Source organism: Anopheles coluzzii, chromosome 3 (assembly GCF_943734685.1).
Source record: "Anopheles coluzzii chromosome 3, AcolN3, whole genome shotgun sequence".
NCBI lineage: Eukaryota > Metazoa > Arthropoda > Insecta > Diptera > Culicidae > Anopheles > Anopheles coluzzii.
Window position 1 is genome coordinate 72,786,091 of NC_064671.1, and position 22,856 is coordinate 72,808,946.

At 47.0% G+C, this 22,856-nt stretch overlaps 1 protein-coding gene across 4 annotated transcripts in view; it reads right to left on the reverse strand.

Annotated features, from left to right (window-relative positions):
• LOC120958172 (protein amalgam-like) overlaps window positions 1–22,856 on the reverse strand; it is a 79,435-nt gene that overhangs the window by 20,176 nt on the left and 36,403 nt on the right. The gene's annotated exons all lie outside the window — the stretch shown is intronic.

The following is a 22,856-nucleotide window of genomic DNA, read 5'->3' on the forward strand; positions in this document are numbered from 1 at the left end:
TTAGCAGTGAGCGTTGTTGTAAGTCAGAAGTAGGGTTGTGAATTCTTGAAACTCTGTAGGCGAACGTATGCTAGACGTGCATTGGAGCCTGACTTATTTATCATCTTCTCAGAATCTCCAAGCAGTTGTCTTTCTATATGAAAAGTTTCTAGACAGTTTAAAGTCTTTGTCATTAGACTCTTTGACTATACGATTTATGGAACATTCGGATTCAGCGAAAGAGCCATCCAATGTCTGCGTTCGTAACTGTTACTAAAATATACTCCTGGTATTCCGTGCCAAAAGTAGCCGAAAACCTTGACACTAAAATTAGCACGAAACTCTGTGACATCCTTCGCGATTCGCCGCAAATACACACAGCATTCTCGTTCCTGATAATCTATGCTCAGCGGCAAATGTCATGTTCCAAAGTGTGTGCACCCAACTCCCTCTCACACCCTGTACCTGCTATCAACGTGACAAAAAAGGGACAACCAGTGGCAGAGCAGCCACTACTGGTTCGTGAGGTCCCGCGGGAGCTTCATAGGGGAGCTTTAGGGTAAGGGAATACCGTTTCGTTTTCGATAAGTTATAGGGAGTCGATGCTCGTTAAATTCGACATACACACTACGTACCACCGCTACGACCACTGGACATCCAAGCGAAGTACGACATGTGGAAGTTTCCGAAGCACGCTACGCTGCCGGCTGACGGCCAAAGTCATCGCAAAACCACGTAGGGCGAAGTTAATTGGCACTAGTTTTGGTCGCACGGACAAATATAAAAGTGAAGTCCGATCCAGGACGCGGGGAATGGCCAGTTGCCGCCGCTGCTTCCCATCCTTGGTGCTGCACTAACGCGACTAGGATAGTAGACTTCGGTTAGTTTGTCAATATTTGAATGCTGATGATGTTTAACTTCGTTTTCCGTTCCCCCCCCCCCCTTCCTTCGGCGGCCTTCCCTTGCCGGAACGGCTAGCGCATAAATAGCTGCGAGCTGTGTGCAAACGGAAAATTTGCTACCAGTGCGCTACCAACGCGGTTTTCACGCACGCCATAGCGACACACACTCACGGAAACTGGGATCGCGTTGTGCACCACCGTTCGCGGAAAATCGAACCTCAGCCCGTTTTTGGGGGCTGCAATGAAATGAACTGCCAGTGGAGGTTGGGAGCTTTTTTGGTTGTAATACGCGTCAGCGCGATAGAGTAGAATGGGGGCAACCGTGGGAGCCACATTTTTGAAGGACTCCACGTTCGATCGCTGTCAGGTGCTGCTGGGTGCTGTCTGAAATCGTTCCATTTTATACTGTGTGTGTGTTTGAAGCATGGTTGGCAACTTTACTGCACGTGGAGTGGAGGAATTTATATATGCCCGACGTTGACGCGCGACGGTTCCGATCGATTGACGTGAGAAGTTAGCGCGCTAATTCACCGAAACTGTGGGCCAAATTTTTCAATCAAATAATTCAAGACCTTCCCCTTTGCTTTTTACCTCCCCCCTTCCCTTACACCCTACCCACTTCACAATCAAAACGGTTGTGGAGGGGTAGGGTGCCTTTGGTGTAGTTTGACGTCTGAGCGGTCCTACCAAACTGGAGATTCGGAAAGTGGAGACGCAAGCTCGCCATTCCCTCCCTGCCAAACTACTATTTGACATCGAATTCAATTTTCTAGTTTGAACGTTCACTCTGTGTGTGTGTGTCGGCGATTTCACTCTTTTTTTGCGTTCGTTCTATTTGCCTGCACCCTTTTTCGTTTTGGCACCGATATTCGGACCGGCGTTCGGTGTTGGCGCACGATGGCGCAACGTGTTTGCGTGTCGCTCCGTCGACAAAGCGATGCTGCCATCGCCAAACCGTTTGGCTTGCATTATTTGTAAGCGTTTTCGCCCTTTTCCGGTGGGGTGGGGGGGGGGGGGGGGGTGGATGTAGCGGAAGGATGGAGGTAGGTCGTGTGATGTTTGGCGGGAACTGAACTCGAAGCTGTTCGAGTGGTTGAATGCCGTTTTAAAATGTTTCATTTCATTTTATTCCGTCTCGCAGTTTTGACGGCCACTTTGGGTGCTGGGGAAGTTGGGGAAGGGAATGGAGGGAGGGAGAGGTTGACAAGACGAGCAGCGAGCGCATCATTCTTGCCTGTTAATTCTTTTTCCATTTTTCGCCATTTGATTTTTTTTTGCCACGGTGGCACGGTAAAAGCTTCAAAACGGGGAACCACATCCGGTCGCACCGGATCTCTCTTGCTCGCTCTTTCTCTGTTGCTCTGTAGTGCTCCCTGTATTTCTTCATTCCGGCAAAGCGCAGTCCACGTTCAACAGACGATGTGGACGAAGGAAAGTGTCACAAAAATTTGATTCAATTCCATATCGACAGTATTCCACCCCGCAACCAACCCAACTTGACGGCCGCGCTGTGTTCACGTAACGCACCGCGAAACGGTTGAAACCAACCCTGTAGTGCGACCGCGGGGAAGTTATCAGAATAGCGGACACAGTGAATCATGAAATGGGCAGCCAAGATGAGACACTTAATAATACAAAATGGCAATTTCAGTTCTTTCTCCGCTGGCGCAATCACAGCAGCATTGCTCGGCGGACGTTGCTGCTGTTGATGGGTGGGGAAATTTTACTTTTCGACATTAAACGGTTCACTTTGATGAATTTGCCCCTTGATGGGTTTTCAGCGAAAAAGTGAAATTGTTTAATTGAACGAGGACAGAGAAGGAGAGCAAGGATAGTGTTCAATGACCTTTTTGTAAAGGGTTTCTGTGATTCGTTTATTGGAAATGTAGCAATTTAAAAATCATCGCCATGCTCTGGGTTAAGCAGCATGTCTTTAAAGCTCGTTGGACGAACGTTTTGAAGAAGTTATTGGAAAGTATAGAGAGAAAAATGAAACAAGGTACAAAATGCTGGCAAAACTACATATCTCAGTGTTGGTTTACCAATATCACTGAACTAGGTCTGGCAAGGAGTGATAAAAAAGCAAAATTGTGTCTTGAAAGACCCAAAAGTATCTTCTCAATTGGGCCTGTGAGTGGTGAGAGGGCCTTGAGCCATTTTGGGTTTTAGAACCTATGGACAAGGCTCTGCAACTGTAATCTAGTGGGGGGAGAAAAAAACCATAAGAAAGAAGTCCAAAAATGCATCCGGCGTCCCGTGAGAAAATGCTGAATCTCGGAACACAAAAGAGGAAAGCAAACAAGATTTTTCATTTTGTCGTCACCCTGCACCCGACGCCGAATTATGCCCGTAAACCGGATGAGCAAGTGGAACACCTCAGCAAACTGATGCTGGTCTGGTGGTGGTGATGCACATGGTTGATCAAGCCTTCGGCGTTGGCAATGTTTGCCTCTCACAGCCTGGTTTGCGAAACTGAATTTCGCAGCTGGGTGGTTTGATTTGGCTGATTCTAAATTCCACCCTCACCACCACCCTATTTCAGTGGCAAACAAACCTGCCAGCATGTGCTGGTATGGGACCGAGCGAGGTCTTCAAAGAGTTGCCGAACCGAATGCAAACAAAAAACCAGGAGCGGGGGGAGTGCGACATCCGAATGCAAACGTTGCACCGATGCAAAAACGAGCTAGAGAGAGGCCCCCTGTGACACCTGTGTGGAGCACCGACCAACAAAAAAAGAGGCTCCCACCCGTTGGTGCTACTTCGGGCGTTAAATTGTGCTGCACTCGAAAGAGAGGAGACTTTGTTTACCCTGACTGCCTCGATTTTGCAGCCGGAAGTACCTCCTTCCTGTCCCGATCGCCTTCACCTTTAAGTCTGGCGGGGGCTGGGTGTGAAATAAATTGAAAAACCTTTCCGCATGCATTAAGCTCGGTGCTATCAATTTGAACAACATAATATTTAACTCCGTTTCGGCTTGACTCTGGGGGGGGGGGGGGGGTGGAGGGGGGGGGGGAACGCACACACATACACAACTTCTAGGGTGCGAGCGTCATGGCGCTATAAATATTTCCCATTATCGCTCGTCTCGTCTCTCGGTGGTGCAAACGGTTTACGGTAAAAGGCGGTCGACTTTCGATACTTCGACACAGAGAGCCCTCCCCCCTCCATCAAACCGACGTAATCACGCGAAGGTTAGCTGGTTTCCTTTGCAATCCGTCCACCCGCTACCGATGTCAAGGAAAAGAAGTCGCGTTCGCGTTTTCCTTTTTCTCTCAGCTCACCATTCAATTGGTGGCTTTTTCACGCCACTTGCCTCACAGGAAGCCTCACGAACAGTCACGAAAAAGGAAACGTACGGAAGGATCGAAAATTGAGTGCTTGATTTTATACGTGTGTGTGTGTGCTGGTTTGTCTTTTCCTGTTAAATTATTTAAATGTTAATTTCGCTCGGTTATAACTTCGGCTTCGATTGTGTGAGCGCGTGACAAACGGAACAACTGTTTGCTGGCACTTTCTGTGCCTCTTTTCGTTTTTTTTTTAACTGCTGGCGCATTGTTTGCTTGGCAAGTGGCTGCCCCGCTCTCCTCGTCAAGAGATGCGAGGGTAAGAGTGAAAATGTCTTTCCCTTTTTTCAGCACCCACCTTAAAGTCTGCTCGTTTGCTTAATCGAGTAAATAAAACCGAACGTCGCGGAACCCGGGTTGGTGGATTGGTATTTTTCGATTTCCGTTCGCTACTCATGCCGCCGTACGATTGAAACATATGCTGGCACACACAGACGGGCGGTATTTTGCATACTTTTTGCACTGCAGCAAACTCGCGACACTCGGTTTAACCGGTCCTCGCGTTATGCCGGGTCGCGAGAGTCGTTGCCGGTGTTTCGTTATAATGTTTGGTGTGTCTATTTGGTACCCGATTGTGTTGTGTGCTCCTGTTGTTGTGCACTCGCGTTTGAGCCTTTTGTTTGGGCCGTCACGGGGCAGCAGAGACCCACTTGTATATGTGGGTTAATTAAATATTGAAATTAATATTTATATTCAATAATGAATAAATTTTTATTATGCAGGCACGCACGGCAAACCCCGGAATATGGAAAACAAATAGTCCAGTGCTGTGCGCGCCCCGGTGGGAAAATGATTCTTCCCAATTTATTGCTCCCCAGCACAAACCCCTGCTGCATGAAAAGTGGGTCGCCGCACACGCATTTTCCGGTTGAATTATCCTTCCCAACCAAGCACACACGACGAGGAGGCGCACACACATGTGGGCTTTTTACATGTTTGTGGGTGTTTTGAGTTAGTGTGTGGGGAGACGAAAGGTGAGGGAGGGGGGGGGGGGGGGGGGCAAGGAGGAATATAATATGGTGTGATGGTTTGACACCCACCAGTTCCGGACGCTCGAGATTTATTTGCCATATAATCGGAGGGACTTCGGATGCAAAACGATCGATTGTGCACGAAAAGAAACACCAAAGCGCGGGCGGGTGCGGGCAGAGGCACACACACACACACACGCACACACGAGAGAGCGACAATTTTACACGCACTACCGATTTGAAGGGTTATATTGAGTGTGTGTGTAATAGAGATGGGTTCTGCGGATCGCACCCACGGTTCCGCTCCGGTTCCGGCAATTATGATTACGATTCCGATTCCAGAGAGAAGGAATCGCTAGTTCCACCGGAATCGTCCGAAATCGTCCGGAATCGTCGGAATCGTCCGGAATTGTCGGAATCGTCCGGAATTGTCCAGAATCGTCTGAAATCGTCTGGAATCGTGCGGAATCGTGCGGAATCGTGCGGAATCGTCGTAATCGTCCGGAATCGTCGGAACAGTCGGAATTGACCGGAATCGCCCGGAATCGACCGGAATCTTGCGGAATCGTAGTCAATCGATAGTAGTGAATAGTAGAGCCGATTCCGGTCGATTCCGACTGTTCCGACGATTCCAGTCGATTCAAGTTCACGTTCCGGCCGCCGCGCATATGTCAATGTTGTCTGTCGTACATTTAAGCCAGGATTGTCGCGCGCTGAGTTCCTCAATATCGTTCGATATGGACGCTAGCATCTGGTGTTACTGTTTGTATCTATTTGTATTAGGTTATGCACTGAATAAATGACATGAAATGAAATGGAATTCCGACGATTCCAGACGATTCCGGGCGATTCCGGGTGATTCCGGTGGAACTAGCGATTCCTTCTCTCTGGAATCGGAATCGGAATCATAATTGCCGGAACCGGAGCGGATTCCGGGCGATTCCGGGCGATTCCCGTCGATTCCAGACGATTCCGGAAGGTTCCAACGACTCCGCACGATTCCGACGATTCCGACGATTCCAGACGATTCCGGACGATTCCAGGCGGTTCCGGCTTGTCGTATTGAACCTACCCTTCGGAACTGGGTCCGAAATTTGTTGGAATCGTCCGGACCCAGTTCCGCTTTTTTGTGCGTTTTGCCCAACTCTAGTGTGTAAATGAGTGAGGAACCCCTACACCACAGTAAACAAGTTATTGGTACTGCAATTACAGTGGAATTGTTCGTATGGAACTTTCGATACATGTTTACAAGAGATACACAAAAACAATGCGGTTGTTTTGAGTTCAAGGCTAAGATGAGATTCGAACGCATGACATGAAGTAACACAGACGAAAAGGTTGGCATGAGACTATTGCAGTGACTTCTAGATAGGAGGCTAGAATCCAATGTAAATAAATCCTTAGGACATGAAGCTATGTTTGAATGTAATCCGTTTTTACAGATTGTCGCAATACGATACATTTGGATCATAGTAATCTTTATTTAAACTTATATTTAACTTTTAAGTTGGTTGTATTCGTACAAAATTAACTATCTTTGTGTTCTGTACTATTTTGAGCATGCTTTTAGTAGTTAGATGCTCCAAAACCAACCCAATACCGTAAGCCTTACAACCAAATCCTCATTTACCGCACAAATCCCTTCGTTACGTCGTGGCATAACAGTACTCTCCATACACCCTGAACCAAAGCGAACCAGCAGCGGGATGCTACTGAAACATCTATTTTCTAGCGCGAAAGCGAATGAATCCCTATCCCAGCCGTGTCTGTCTGAGATCGATAATGCAGCGGGTGAATGGTTTCCATTAGTGCCGTGCTAAATGGTGAATGTTAATAATCGAAAGCAGTGGCAATTTGATCCTGCCCATCATCGCTCGACCGCGCCCAGCTCGCCCAGGCAACCGTGGCAGGCGCTGTGAGGCGGGGATGCCCGTAGTGATACCGACTGGCATGGTGGGGCCCTTAGCAGCGAGATTGCTGCGCTTCGATAGACTGATTGCTCTGGGAAAGGCTTGCGGTTTGCGTCAGTGCATCCATCTCGTACCGAAATACTTTGGAGTGCACACGTGTGTGTGTGTGGGAAAATATTATTCCCTCCGAAGAAGTCGGTTTTGGTAGCAGTGGATTGAATTCCCAGCACATGCTGTGCGACCACCACACACGGCTATGGCTTCCAGAGTACACTGACGAGATGCTAAACTTCCATCACTATCGCCGTTCCGTTCGGCAGGTCCCGATGATGCCGAGGCGGCAGTCGTCTATGGCCGCGGGCATCCAACGGGCTGTGCTGCTGACCGTGAGCGCGGGGAATGTACTCTTTCTGTCGGCGCGCTGTTGGAACACGGCTTGGTCTTCCACAGAAGATACTTCCACGAAGCACAGCCGAAGCTGCCAGAAGGTGGGAGTGTATTTTAGTAATTCGATGTGCTCGCCGGTCGTATTCGTTACGCCTGCGGAGAAGGAGGAATATCCCCCCTGGTACGCCTGGATGGAACTTGAGCCAAAAGACTTTCTACGAGGGAGGGAATCATGGAGCGGAGGCAGCACGGGCTGGGAAAGAAGGGCTGGAAGCAGCTGCACGCGCACCATGCCGCTTCTGGTCGCTCCGGCATGAAATGTAATCCTTTTATTTTGTAAATATTTGCACAACACGTGATTCTCATTTCTTGCTGAAATTCTTCAAATTTTACCAACACGTCAAACGGGCGAAACGGCACAACCATTACGGAGAGAAGGGGCTTGGCTGCCGTCGTGTTGCTGTACAGTGTTGTTACAGTGGAAGCTGTGAGCTGTGTTGGTTGCTTGCTTTGCTATTCTTGCGCGCTGCTCTCCTTCTCGGATGCCGTCGGTGTGCTGCAATGTGCTTTCGGTATTTTTGGGCAACGACGGCTTACGCAAACCCGCTCCGTATTCACCGGGCCCCAAACGAGGAAACAGTTTTGTCGTCGTACCTCGCTGTGTGTGCGAGATTTTTGCAGGCTTAGCGTCTTAGTGAAGGAGGAGGTTTCCCTTAGGCACACTGTAAAAAGGGCAACGTGTTAAAAGATTTGCCCGCGTGCCGCATTTCAATCATGCCAGGGTTAGTATGACCGTTTGACGACTAGCAACGCAACGCGACCACAGATGCGTTGCGGCTCGTCCGCTTTGCTTGCCAAGATTATGGAAAAGGTTGATGTTCTTTTTTTTTAATACTCATTATTAGCTTTATTTCTCGCCCGGCATGCAACGAGCTTTCACCCTCGTCGGATTACGCACAACAGCGTTACCGTTTGGGTACGGAAAGGACAATTAGTCGTAAAGCACCGGAAAAGACACACATCCCTGTAGGGAACACCGCAGCAGAAAAGGGGTCATTCAATGAATCAGGTGTTTGTTTGGAGGTTTTTCTCTTCTGTTTGCCCGAATCGCTACAATGAGTAAAGCGGCTTAGGAACAAAACAAAATCCTTCATTTCATTTGTAAGTGAACGCGGGAACGGCTGTGTTGGGGTGTGTTTATTCGTGCTTGTTCCGTTTGCTGGGATATTATTTCCATTTCCGGTAACGCTTTGTTTTTTTGCGACAATTGCAATCAGTCTGTCCGACCATTGGGTTACACCCCAAAATAAATTTGCCCCCGGTAAACATTTATCTTCAATTAAACTGACTTTCCGGTCGGTGCGGGGAAGGGAAGATTGCACCTTGTGCTTTTACATTCAAAAGTCAATTTCCCGCTCAATCGGTGGAGCGAAATTGTGGAGTTAGGGTTGAAAATTGACAGCAAAATTGTTACGGTGCACGCGAACATTCAATTAGAGCTGCCGGGCTGAAGAGTTTGGTCTTTTTGAGAGGGTCGTCGAGTTTTACCGTTTAATTTTTCGTTCAAAACAAGGTTCTTTGTGAAGTAAAAATAGCTGCCCGGAAAAATGTGACAACCAGTAACAGTAAACTGAAGATCGTTCTTCAGAATTGTAGAATTGTATGAAATTGTAATTTTATACTCAATTTTAGGTGTAAACTACATTCTGATTGCTTTTTTAGACCTCCTGAATCTTGGAACCCGTTGTGTAAAAAGATTCCACCGAAAAGCAATCTCCATGATGCTTTTCCCATCCAGCCGATGTAACCATCGTTAGCAAACGACTCTTGACACTGTGGAGCTTCGTTCCGGGGGCCCTCTCAATAGCCATTTCCCACCAAACGCACCGGCACCCACGCAATGGATTGTCAATTCCGCTAAGTGAAATATAGAAATTTGGCTCCCCCTTTACTTTGAACATCCACTAACGGTACCGGAGGTCTGTTCCAGGATTTCGGTAAAAGTAGCACACGAAGCCGTCGTCACCATTCCATCCATCATCTGCTCGTCGAGTTCGGGTACGGGATCCCGGAAGCTTATAGATTTGGTTGCACGCCGTGACGTACCGGCGCGGTACTGTGCGTCACAGGTGTGTGAGGTTAATGATGACGAAAGCTCGGGCACCGACGTAACTCTCCGGTGGGCTTTCAGCGCCATCCACAAAGACGGTGACGTGTTTCTTGAACAGGGAACAGTAGGGGGATATCTCGCTCGCTTTATGACATGGCAAAATTAATGATCTCAAGTGTGTGCCTGTTCGCTGCCTCATTCCGTACCGTCGAAATAGATTATGAGCGTGTGTCGTCGGGAGTTTATGAGGAGTTGTTAAAGAAGTCGGTTTGATGTCTGAAGAAGTCAATTTATTAGTGTGAAAGCTATGGGACAAGCTTGCAAATGTGTTACAGCTGGGAAATGCGCGTGAAATGCTATGCCGAGTTCCGGTAAGCACAATTTTAATAACTGAGATAATTACTGTTCGTAAGAATAGGAATTTGAGGAACAGTCGGTAAGATTATTAGTTTCTTCCCATCATGGCAATGCTGCCATCCAGATAATGACACAGACATCTTTTATGCCCTTTAACTCTCCGCCCCAAAACACAGGTACGACTGTGTTCTATCCACAAAAGCAGCACCGAAGACGAAAAAAGCGCTCAGCAGAAAATGAGCTCAAGGTAAATGGCACCACCAACCGGCAGAGCGGACGGGGACGGGCAAATAATGATAGATTGTTTTGGCTGCCTTCTTGAAGGATGTTCGCTGGATTTTTGCTTTCACCGGCAGCCAAATATAGCAAGCCCGGCATTCTCCGGCAAGCTTTGCCGGTGGTGGTCTTACGGTTAGGTTCCCGCGGGCTTGACGCGCGAGCCCATTATCATGATTTAACCGGCGCTGATTTCGGTAGCCCAGGATCACCTTCAACGCTGCAGGCGCACACACACACACACACACACACACGGCAGGCACGGGCATTTTTTCGTCCCAGCGGGAGCTCCATTATATTGGCCTCTTCTCGTGGCGCGTCTTTCATAAATCATGTTCGAAATAAATGAGATGCCGAGGAGCGCGACAATTCCCTGTAGAGGGCCGCTGGGTGTGTCTGTGTGATGATATTTTTATTTCCTTATCTGCTGCTGCCGCTTCTTCAAACGTTCTCCTACCCATCGGTATGCTTACGTCTTGAGGACGTTTTGCTTCTGTGGGCTTTGCAAAGAAGTACCACTGGGAAATTGATGGTATTTGATTTGTTTGCTTGTTAGCAAAACGCGGCCAGAAGACTGATAGTGCCGAAAAATGGTGGCATCCGATCACAGCCGAGAGAGTGTTTGCACTGTCCTTCCAAACGGGAGGGGAGAGAGTGTATGTTTATCTGCCGGGTGACTTTGGACAAACAACATTAACGCGCACACCCGGGGCACCTGCTTCGTGGACCGAGAGTGGGACGCGTCGCGGGTCACAATGTCGCGCTGGCAAGCAATTATCGCCTTCCCCGGGAACCAGGGGGATTGCTGCTGCGAAACGAACCGGTCCATGGCAAGACACGAATGACGACGGTTGTTTCTTCTCGCTGTCAATATTTGTTTTCGGCTTCGGGCGGGCTAGAACAAAAACATTGGGGCGCTCTTGAGCAGGACGAATGGTGCAGAGGAGCGAATGGAATTAGATTTTGTTTGTGAGAGCCAGGTTACGGGTGAACTGTTGGCAGACGGAACAATCGATACGCGGCGATACACGGCCACGTGGAGGTCGTTTCCGGTACGTGGCAGCATCTTTAAATTTTAGGAACCAAATAAAAGGTGCTTCAAAAAGAGTTTCACGCAACGCAATCGACAGTAACGGGGAGTGTAAAATTCAAATAAATAGAAGTTATTGATTGGTGTTGGCTGTGCGGCCCTGCGCGTGTATCTGGTTTGAAGACTTTGATGTAAATTTAATATCTCAACGCTCCGAAACCATCTTCTTTTCACGCACCAAGAAACTCTGTTTTCAGCACTCAAAAAAGGATAGAATTTCTCATTCCAATTCCAATCCATTTGCCGGTGGAGTGTTTGCTGTGGCAAATGGGCGTGTGTGTGCTTTGAAATAAATTTCCATCATACTTCGCGCGCATATGTGGAGGGTATAATATTTACGATAAATTTTCATGATGATGATACGCTTCGAGCCATTTAAATGTGATGTGTGCTTTACCATCACGCATCACGCAAAGGTAGAGCCGTAATAATAGGCCAAGGTTAAAGCAGGTGCTTTCGCGTTCGGGAGGGGATTGTCTTTGAAACCACACCAGAGCATTGCTTTATTTTGCACGGTTTTGTTTGTGTGTGTGTGTTTTTCCCCTCTCTTGGCGCAGGGGGAAGTCGAGAGAGAAAAAAAGACCTTCACCAAAATGGTGTAGTTAATAAATTTATTTACTCACTTCCGGGTCATTAATTTACGGAGCGCCGAAAGCGCGAAACACACAGCCTGTTTGTGTGGGGCCTCGCCTCCGACCGTACGCCGAAAGCACAGAAAGCATAAATATTTTCACCGATTTTTTGTCGTGAAGGCGGGGGGAGGGTTCGGGAGAGTGAAACAAAGAGGTGAGTGAATTAAAAATTTACAACAATCCCATATCAAACGAGCGCGCGAGGCTTACCAAATGTCGCTGTTTGTTCAGGTGAAATCGGTGGAAAATGAGAATGGCTGGCAGCAGTAGCGTTACATTATTTGGTTTTTTGTTTTTGTGGGAGAAGGTGAGAGTAGGACAGTTGAAAGGGGTGGCAAATACGGCACAGAAACTCGGAGCAAAAGTTGGTTCGTGTTGGGAAACTAGCTGGAGGTCATCATCCGGAAGCATCGGCATGTGTATAACAAAGGATTTCCTGGAAGAAACACCTGAACACAACGGGAGCTCACTGGGAGCTATACCAGGAAAGCGGGGTTTGGGTTTTGGGGCAAAAAGAAAAGTTCGCTTCAGATGTCACGGGAGAATGGAAAGTTCGGGCTACGGCTTTTCCATTGTGGCCCACTGACACACAATTGCGAGGCACAATTCCGACACTCGATAACGATGATGGCTGGATGGCTGCCTAGCTGCGCCTAGGTGCTGTTTGGCAACTCGTAATCTCCTGTCATGAAGGGGCAGCGGTGGAAGGTAGGTGGACGGCAGATGCAAAATGCAGCACGCAACGCAGATACGCATACACCCCACCCCGAGGGCAGCAGAGTTGGCATGCAAAACTGCCCGGCTTCGGGATCTGATTCTGTAATCCCTAATCCCCGGACCCGAAGTTCAAATGACCGATGGGAAAATTGGAAATCCCGCCGGCTTATGTACTTTTTCCCGTTTGCTGGTGCCTCTGGTTGCAGTGCACACTTCGTAGCAGTGAGGTGAACTTTCAGTGCTCGGCTGGTGCCACTTGCGGAAAGCCCTCAGCTCCCCGCAGCTATCGCTCTCTCGCTTCCCAAGAAGTGTCTCTTTTCATTCCAGTATCTCTTTAGCGAGTCGGCTTTTTCTCTCCCACCCTCATTTCACCGTTCCCTGCTGCACTTTCCCTACGGAAAATGTGTGGCGGAAAATGTGAAACAGCAGCTTTTGGCAGATAATCGATCAAAGTTCGGCTGGTTGGGCTCGTTTTCGGGCGGTTTGGTTTTTTGGTTTAGGTTTTGTTTGTGTTTTCCTTTTGGCTGGTGTACTTTTGTACGTTTCTCACCATCTATCTGATTACTCGTGTCGGAAATGATACGTGATGGGTGGTGGTGGCCGTCGTCCAGGACGCATGCCGGTGGGCAGGTTAATTAATTTAGTTATAGATACAGTGCGTGTGTCTGTGTACAGTCGTCCGATTTGTCGATGGCAGGAGCTCTCGGGAGTGTATGATATGATGTTTTCGACGGAATGGTAAGCGGCAGCATGTTGGCTAGGTCGATGTAACTAATCGAAGACAAATCCCTGTAAGGCTTCACCGAAAATACCACCTTTTGAATTAGTGATTCGCCGTGCTCCGTTGGGAAATGAGCCAGCTACTACCGTTGTCCAATATTGTGGCAAGTACCAACGAGCTCTACTGCCGGTTGTGCTGGGAGGGCAGCGGTAAATTGGAAATGGACAACTTGTTATCGGCGCTTTGTTTGGGCTTTCGGGGTAGATTGAGTCGGGTGCGTTAAGCTTTTTGGGGCTAATAGCGGTGTAATCAGATGTGATACAATTCGGTGCTATAATTGGCTAAGGTCAGGGTGCAGGAAGTTAACAAGCAATGGTTAATATTGACTATTGCCTCACTGCTTCTGGGACGAAAAGTAGAACTATAATTTACAACCTTCGCTTCCAAAGAAAAGTATTAAATTTCTTTCAATGTTACGCCGAATTAAGCTACTTGTGTTAGGTACATTGTTTCATCGCATTTTTCACTTCCAAACGAAAGAACGAAAGGGACAAAATTGGGTAGTTCTGAATCAACTACCAGCTCAACTTCGGGCAGCAAAAAGCGTTCGGCACAGTGAGTGACGGCAAATTTACTGGCACACGACGCTGGTTGGTGGTTATAATTTCCTACCAATTCCTGCTATATAATGTCTCTTCTCAGCAGTTGTTTTCAGCAGGAGCCTAGCAATTAATTTCAGAAGTGTAGTACAAGAGAACTCCACTTCAGCGTTTACGTTCCACCACTGCCGAGTGCACACACTGCTGGGTGCATGTGATGGTAGTTGGGGCTGGAGAGGCACACAGTGGCTTCTGTTACGTTGGCGCGCACCAGTTCCAAACAATGGGAGTGAGAAGGCAAACCGGCTGGCTTCCTTCTCCCCGCAGATGCAGCAAAACGCACTTGCAACAAATTGGTTCATCGCTATGGTACGGGGAGCGTGAACAGGAAGCGGTGACAGAGATTGCAGCAGCGAGTTCTTACGAGCGAACAGGCGAACGTGTTTGGCATCGGTTTAGCTGCTGCTGCTAGTGCTGGGTCCTGCGCAACTGTTGCACTGTTACGAGAGAAAAAGTGGCAGCTTTCGAACGGGCAGAGATTCAAATCCAGAACAACAATGTACCGTCGTTTGTCTGTTTGGATGTTTGTAGTTTTCTTTGCTCCACCGACTATAGAATAGATGAGACTATGTGACGGTAGCAGAAAGAGTGTCATGAGTGGAGCTTTTCCATCTACGAAAAACATTTCCTTGTGTTTCGTTGCGCATATTTAAGTAGAATTAGAAGTAATGGAACAATGCTCTCCGTATGTTTATGTTTTATACAAATATTTGTGATGTTACTAATATTTTAATAGTGCAATTGTGCAACTGTTTAAAAGGATACATGTATTCGCGATCGGTTCTTAGGACGGTATGGGTTCTGGATCAGTATCAGAACAGATATGGAATAAAGACCATTTTCAGGAAAAGTGAACGTTTTGTAGCAGTTCCAGGACTATAATGGGTTTACTATCAGTTCCAGCACCGGTGTTGGTTTTGGATCGGTATTTAGGTCGCTATGGTTTCGGGAACAGTAGAGGCAGTTTGAACACCAGGATCAATTGAACATCAATATGAGTTGAGTATGAGGAAGAAGTTCCAGGATTAGTATGGGTTGTGAAACGATTGATTGGTTGGTGTGGATATGGAATCAATTCCAGGTCTGCGTTAGGTTCATCCAAAAAATTCTTGAGCTTTTGTAACCAGATCGCGAAAGGGTTTCGGAATCGGTTCCAAGACCATTATGAGTTGCGGACTAGTCCCAGAACAGATATAGATAAGTCTCGGGACTCTTCGACTATTTCCGGGACTAGATTGGTGTGAATTCTAGAGAAGATCTAGGACCTCTCTAGGATCTAGGAGTAATAAAAACTGGGATTTTTCCAGGACACAGGGGTTCGCAATTGATTTCAGAATCGGAGTGATAGAACGAATACCTCAGGGACAAAATCACATACCTAGAAGAAGAAACACCAAAAACTGATTTATGAAACCGAAAGTATGGTCAATTAATCAAAGAAAAACAACGATATATCGGTCTCTGCTGAACCAATCAAGCATATTCTTTCGATTCTTGACTATGTGAACAAGAACTTAATGAGTTTAACGATAGAGTTTAAAGATAAAGATGTAGGAACATTCGAAACATTCATATTCTACAATCACACATTCCACTATCAACACTACCGTAGGTGCTTCAAGACAGAAAAAATACCTTCCCTTGCACACCGTTACCAGCAGAAGGAAGAAAGATGCAAACACCTTTTATATCCTGCTCCAAATCACTCTTTTCTCTGCATCAGTGTCCTACCCGCGTAGTACTCGTTCCGAGCTGCAAGGGCGTAACAAAGGATTTTTATCGCCAATGATGTTCCTCCCACACCCGCAAAGTGTTTCATCCATTATGCTTGTGCTGCCTCTGTGTACTTCCACATCTCCCCACTTTCTGCCTTCTCTGTTTCTTCCTATGTTTCTTCACTATCAGCTTCCACGTGTTTCTGAGATAGCGGGAAATTATGCTACTCCAGTAACCCGCGGGGACACGCCGCGCCCCGTCTACTCCGGCGGGAGTAAATGGAGAAAAGATTTTTCTTTTCACTTTTCTCCCTTCTTTGCGTATTCGTAGAAAATAGCCCCCCATTTGCCCACCGTTCTTAACGCTCTCGACCGGTTTTGTCTTTTCCACCTGAGCCAAGAAGCAGCGGCATCGCGTCCGCATCGGTAATGTGTGTGTGTGTCAGTCAACTGGGCCGACGCTCGAGTCGTTCGCACCATCGCTGCGCTACTGGGGGAAGTTATTATCCGGGAGTAGATTGCACTTTAAAAAGGGTGTGCACTGCGTGCTGTGTTTTTTTTGTATGAGAGCGAACGCCCCGAGAAAGTGCATCATTATGCAGGAAGGGATGCGGCGAGGCCGCAGTTGTGTTTGTGCAAGAGATACTACGACCGGGACTCACTTTGCGTCGAGACGCCTCGGTGCAGCATGTCCTGCTGCCTGTACCACTGCACTGCGAACGGTGCTGGGCAGCAAAACGCGGATTCAAATGCGGATGGAGCACGGATGCAAACGGCTGCCCCCCGGGATGCTTTGACACTTTCAATAATTGTGATTCAAAAATCAATATCCCGTAAACGCTTCGAAAACGAGCGTGCACAACTTATTGGATGCGGGAAATCTTGGAACGATTTTTTTTCACTCTTTCGCTTTTATACCATCTGATTTGATTGCAGCAGAGGGAGTTGAACGTTATATGTGTTACCGGGGCGCGGTGGTTCTTTCCCATTTTTGTGCATATATTGGCCTCATCTTTGGTCCATCGATAGTGTGTGGCGCATTACTGGGGCGAGGGTTGGGATGGAAACATTTCCGCTGCCACCGGGGGCCATATAAAAGTGAATGGCTTGTTTTCTTTTTTATCAACGTAACCGTGTGGCGAATGTACGTCATGCACACAGGCCCGCTGAAACGCGACCAATGGGAGAACATTATCTGAGATGTTGCTTCAGCATGTCTCACTGGCTCATGTGCGATTCCGTTATCGATGTGAGTGCATATTTCGAATGGTTACAGATTTTTTGTTCGTTCATTTCTGGTTTTGTTTGCTTGTTACACCCTTACGAGCTTGTGCGCCGTGTATTTCGGGTTTTTACGGTCCCATTTACACCCCAGCAGCATCCGCGTGTCTGTCTCTGTTTGAGGCAACACGTTGGGTACGAGTTGAAATTGTTCCCAGCGCTCGCTCACTCGTCTGTCATAAATTTGATGAGCTGCATGGGAATGGATCCCGCAGCAACAACAGGATCGTTCGCCGCCATCACAGTTGCTCGGTTACGTTTTCATGCTGACCTGCTGATTCGCGGCAAACACCGCTCGGGCACGGGCTGCTGATTTTGCGCTACCCCAGATCCATCATCAACCGCACGGGGACGTCAATCGATTGAACTTACTCACTGGTCGTGCTGGTGGTAGTGGTGACGGCGATGGTCATAACGTTCGGATTCTGTGACGAAGGTAATGGCAGCAGAGCGCTGAGAAAGGATATTTGGTAGCAAAAGAAGAAGAAAAAAATGGAAGCCAAAAAAATGCTCTCCATTTCGTTATCCTTTCGTCCACCACTCCGATTGGCCATTTACAAACACCGACGGTCGCCGTGACGTCTTCTTCTCGGTCTCCGAAACGCAGCGGTCGACCGGTCCTTCTTTATTTAAATTAGATTTTATTCGTCGTTGATTTGATCGTTATCCTTGCCCCGGTGCTGGCTCGCAACGGATTCGGTTAAAGTAGGTGTTTCGATCTTTTTTTTGCCGGTTGTTGTTGAAATAGGATGGACACACCATAGCCTCACGCCGCTCGCCCCCGTGGGTGGGTTGCCCTCGCCCAAGAAAGCATCCTTCCGCAAGTGATTCAAATAAAAAGTAGAAGATGATTGGAACGAAACACGGAGGTGTGGCAAAAATGAAAACCAGAAGGTAAGTAAAGATGATAAAAAAAAACCCGAAAATGCTTGACGTGGGTAGCATAAAAATCAAATTATTGTCCATGGCACTCAGTCCATGGCCTCGATTTCGGGGTGTTTCGGTGTAAAATGATATAATTTTTTCCTTCGTTTCTCGGTAGCTTTTTCACTTCCTGGTAGAAGCCTGAAAGTGATAGCTTTGCTGTTGTGTGTGTGTGTATTGTGGCTGTGCAAATATGCAGGATCGTAAATTCATTTAACGGGAGGATTTTTTAACCGGGTGAAATTGTATGTTTTGCTTTCTTTTTTGTTTTGCACACTGCTTTCACGATTCTTGCCGGAAATGGTGTCGATTTTGTTTTCCCCATCGGTTGTAAAATGTATAATCGAGATATGAAAACTGTTCTATTATTGACGTCCAGGAGCTTGATTCTTTTCTGTTCTGGTTTGGGTGGGCGTGTGATTGTGCGTATTTTTGAAATCAATGTAACGAGCACACATAAATTGTACATTAAAATAATAGCATTCCTAAATAAGAAATGTTCTCGGAAAGAAAAATCATCGTTATTTACGTTGAGTATTATTAAAACGTTACATCATGTTGTATGCATAATACTTCTGTGAGGCGTTTTTGTTTCGGAATAAGCGTGCTTGATTTCGCCCGACCGCATGGTGTCGCGAAAAGGCGTTAGAGCTGCTAAACCACACGATGCGGGATCGATTCTTGTCTTATAACAGTTTTAATTCGTGTGATAAATACAAAAACTGGTTTCTAAAACATAATTTTAAAACATTTCGCTGATCATTAATTTCCAAAAGATTACCTATATTTTAGTTTTCTCTTTATTTTATTACATTCATTGTTAATTTTATTCGACTGTAATTTATAAGAAGAAACACGTAACTATTGGTAGAGGTGTGGTAACATTCATGTGTCCCACTACTAAAGGCGACTCTTCACAATAACATTTCCCTTTTTCGCTAACCATGGTTTCTATTTTTCTCGTACAAGTGTTTTTTTTTCAATCTTTCCCTATTTTTCCCTCCCCACACAAAACACGAAGGGATAACCGGGTTGTAAAGATCTATCATCATCATTCCGTGCATCAAGTGAGAAAAGCAGTGCTGACCACATCAGTTAAATCGGCGAGACACCACTGGCCATCGTTATCGTCACTGTCATTGCCAGTGGCCGGTGCCAGAACCCCGGCAAACGAAGAGTAAAATATGGCCGCTCCGGGTTTGCTAGTGCTGCTGCTGTTGGCTGTTACGGCTGCAACAGATGCCACCGATTACATGCAAGACTGTGTGTGTGTATGTCTCCGTGTGTCTGTCCGTTTGGCTCACTGTGCAGAAAAAGTGTCCTCAGGACAGCCGTCGGACGTGTCGGATGCAGCCGGACTCACCCGACCCATGCAGGCCTCAAACCAGCACACACACACACAATGACGGGTCGTTTGTTGACCATATCGCGTTAAGTGCAAACACCTACACCGATCCATTCATCTTGTCCCAAGGACGCAAAGTGTCTCCGATCTCCGTCGCTCCGGCAGGGCAGCACAGGAGGACCTTTCCCATGGTTGACACATTGTCCGTTTGGCAAAACAAGCTGGCAAAATGAATGTTTGGGTGTCCGTTTGTGTTGGCTACCCGGCGTGTTATGTGCCCTACTATAGCCGGAATGTGTCGCTTCGTATATGTGTGTGTGTATGTGAATGAGGCTGACAAGGTTTCGCTCGGCTCGGAATGTGACAGCAGGAGACATACACACGTTTTCTTTATTTCGTACACGGGCCGACGGGTGGTGTTGTATCGTCAGCATGCTCGCGTCAGAAGCGTGTGAGCCCACAATGAACTGCTAAATAATGTACCAGAAGTTGTCATACAGGCCGAAAACCTCTCCTGCGCTGCCCTCAGCTTCGGCCCCGAGGCTCATCAAAGTCGGCGAAATGAGTTCACGGTTGAAAAGAGTTTTTATGAAACCCGGATGCTGTGTTGGGGCGTGTGATTTGTTTTCCCCTTTTTTTGAAAGAGGGGGAAAGGGATCAGCGAGAGCACACGAGAACATCTTCATGCTGTTCGGGGCAAAATGTAACACTTTTTGAGCTTTGATGCGCGCTTACAACCTGCTAGAGGTGACAGGCTAACCGGCTAGAATAGAAAAGAGGTCACCTTCGAATGCTGCCAAACACCTGTGAGGAAGGACGTGTGAGGGCGATGTTTTAATGGAATTTTTTGACGACCTCCAACCAGCAGCAGCAATAGCAGTGGCACGGTGTGGACCTGCTCTTGGTGGCAATGTGTTTTTGGAGGTGGTTGGGGTGCCGTCGCTTTCGCTATTGGGTATTAATAAAGCATGGTAACGGTATGCCAGCCCTCGTTACCGTCCTCGTCGTTCTAGTCGGGTTGGAAGCGCGCCATTCCCGGAGCAGCTGCTGCATTATGGTTTGCAGTCAGCCGATTCTAGGGTGCGTATTCATGATGTCCCTTCGTCACGAAGGGATTTTGCTACGCTCGCTTGCCATCCGCCGTGACAGGTAGTGAAAAGTTTTCAAACCTTCATGATTGACCGTCATTAAACGGGTCCGCTAAATATTGGTTTAATTTAGATAAAATATTGCACGGTGCCGCACGGCCCAACCGGCGGTGGTGTGGTGGTCATGTTACGTTAGTGGCCAGCCGGCGGAGGAGTTAACCGCGCATTTTTAGCCATCGTTCAAACCGGAGGACCGGAAAAGGTCGCGTGTGTCGCCGGACCCCTATTCGTCCGCTCCAAACTTCAAGTCGACTAGCCGGGTTGGGTTTTCCATCGGCTTTCCACACGGTGACAACAAATTGGATAGCCCTGGTCGATTTCCCCTTTCCGCCACCAACGACAGCTCCTCGTTACGGCAGCGATAACGACCCTAGCGACAAACGGTTTTGCGCCGTTGCCAGTTGGAGTAACGCCGGGCCCCACGATAACGATCTCGCGCGGCTCGCGTACCTTCGCTGACCCTACTGCTCGGCCCGAAAATGATGATGATGATGATGACGACGGCTCCGGCAAAATACAATTTACGCCCAGCCGGAACGAAAAACTGCTCCCACCCGTTGTCGCTACCTCTGCCTACACCACCATCACACAGAAAAGGCATACCTCTGCACCGGTGAGCGCACCTTTTCCGTGCGGTGAAAATCGTTGTAAGGATACGCTCGGATGATAATCACCGTATTGTTTTGTTTTATATGAGGAGATATCCATGAGGCGGAGACCGGTTGGTTTTTGTATTTTACCCCTCCCCCCCCCCACTATTTTTGCGCGCTGCTTTGTCACCAGTTCCGAAAAGGTGACAAAGAAATACCATGCCCTGAAAAAGCAACCATGCCGTTGCTGAAGCACGCGGATGGGTATCGCACCGCACGGCGACTATGGTTTGTTTTTATTTCAATTAGAGATTAGGGCGCTTTTTTTCTCGTTCCTTTGCTCGGTATCCGCTTTGGAGTTTTATTTCGTTTCGCGCCTCGTTCCAGTCGAGTATAATGGACTATTCAGCTGGGGGTTCTCTCTTTTGCTTGGTGTTGAATCGAAATTTTCGCCCCATATACATACGGAAGCGTACGAGAAAGAGAGTGGACAAAAAAGCCACGAAACTAGAATCAGCACCTAGACAAAAAAAGTGTGGACATGGGGAACGGGGAAGCCATTTAACACATCGTTTGAGTTTGTTTTGTTAGAGGATTTTTTGTATAGTTGTGTGGTGTAGTTTTTTTTCTTGTTATTATCACCTTTTTTGCATAAGCTTTTGTTGGCCTATTTCGGGAACACAATTTGTCCTTCTGTTGATTCGTGTTGTATATTGTACACATTTGAGTGAGTTTCAAAATGGTAGAAACATAAAGTGCGATACTATTGCTTTCCTTTTGGAAGGGGATGGAAGAGGGGAGAGCGTAGTGTCGGAAAGCAGCTTGACAGTATGTGAAAAACGAGCAATCAGATTTTAAACGATTCATTTTTCAACGCACACCGTGTGTGCTTCCGATTCGTTTCGGTGACAGCTGACAAATAATTTGCAGGAGAAAAAAAAACAGTAAAAATAGGCCTTAAATTGTTGAAAATATTCAATCGAAAATAAAATATTTTTTTTAAATTTATTACTATTCTTGACTAATATAGGGGCTTTTTTACCTTACACATTTGAAATTTGAAAATGTCAGCTTGTTTTTGACAAATGTTCTCCAATCGGATTGTACTGTTGTTATCATATAAGAAAGAAGTGCTTTGCCATATTAGATGTTGACAACACGTGTACCTAATGTTTGTTTGATTTGACGTGAGTTATAGCAATATTATTATGTTTTGAAACATGAATGAGAATTTGATTACAATTTCTTGATTTCAACCATTAGTCTCCAAATGCACCAAAGCATCAATAATTTAGTCTAAAATCTTTACTTGGCTGTCTAATTTGATATAGATTTGACATAAGCATCCCTCAGATACGCATTTTTGGATGTGGAAAACGAAAACTAAATTGAGTTTCAAATTCAAAATTCATGTCCCAAAATGGGGTTGAAAAAACTTTGTTTTGACTTCAAACTAAATCCTTTTTGATTTAAAAAAAGGATCATCCTTCCTTAGCCGTGGAGTCCTTTTGCAAATTTTATGTGTGTTTAGGGATGGACATTTGTCCATCGCTTTTTGGGGCATAAATACATCACGCTGTGCAACCCCTCTGGGGGTGATCCAGACAGATCACCAGACGGATCATCAGCCACACCAAAGCCAGCGAAAAGTCTTCAGCAGGGAAACCGAAACCAAGGTGATGTATCAAGATTTGCGGTAATCCATATCCATTCCACTGCCTAATTGAATCGGAAAGGGTCGTATTTGTTTCGTGTTCGAATGTGACCAGCGTCCCGTACCGTGGCTGTGGAGCCTCCA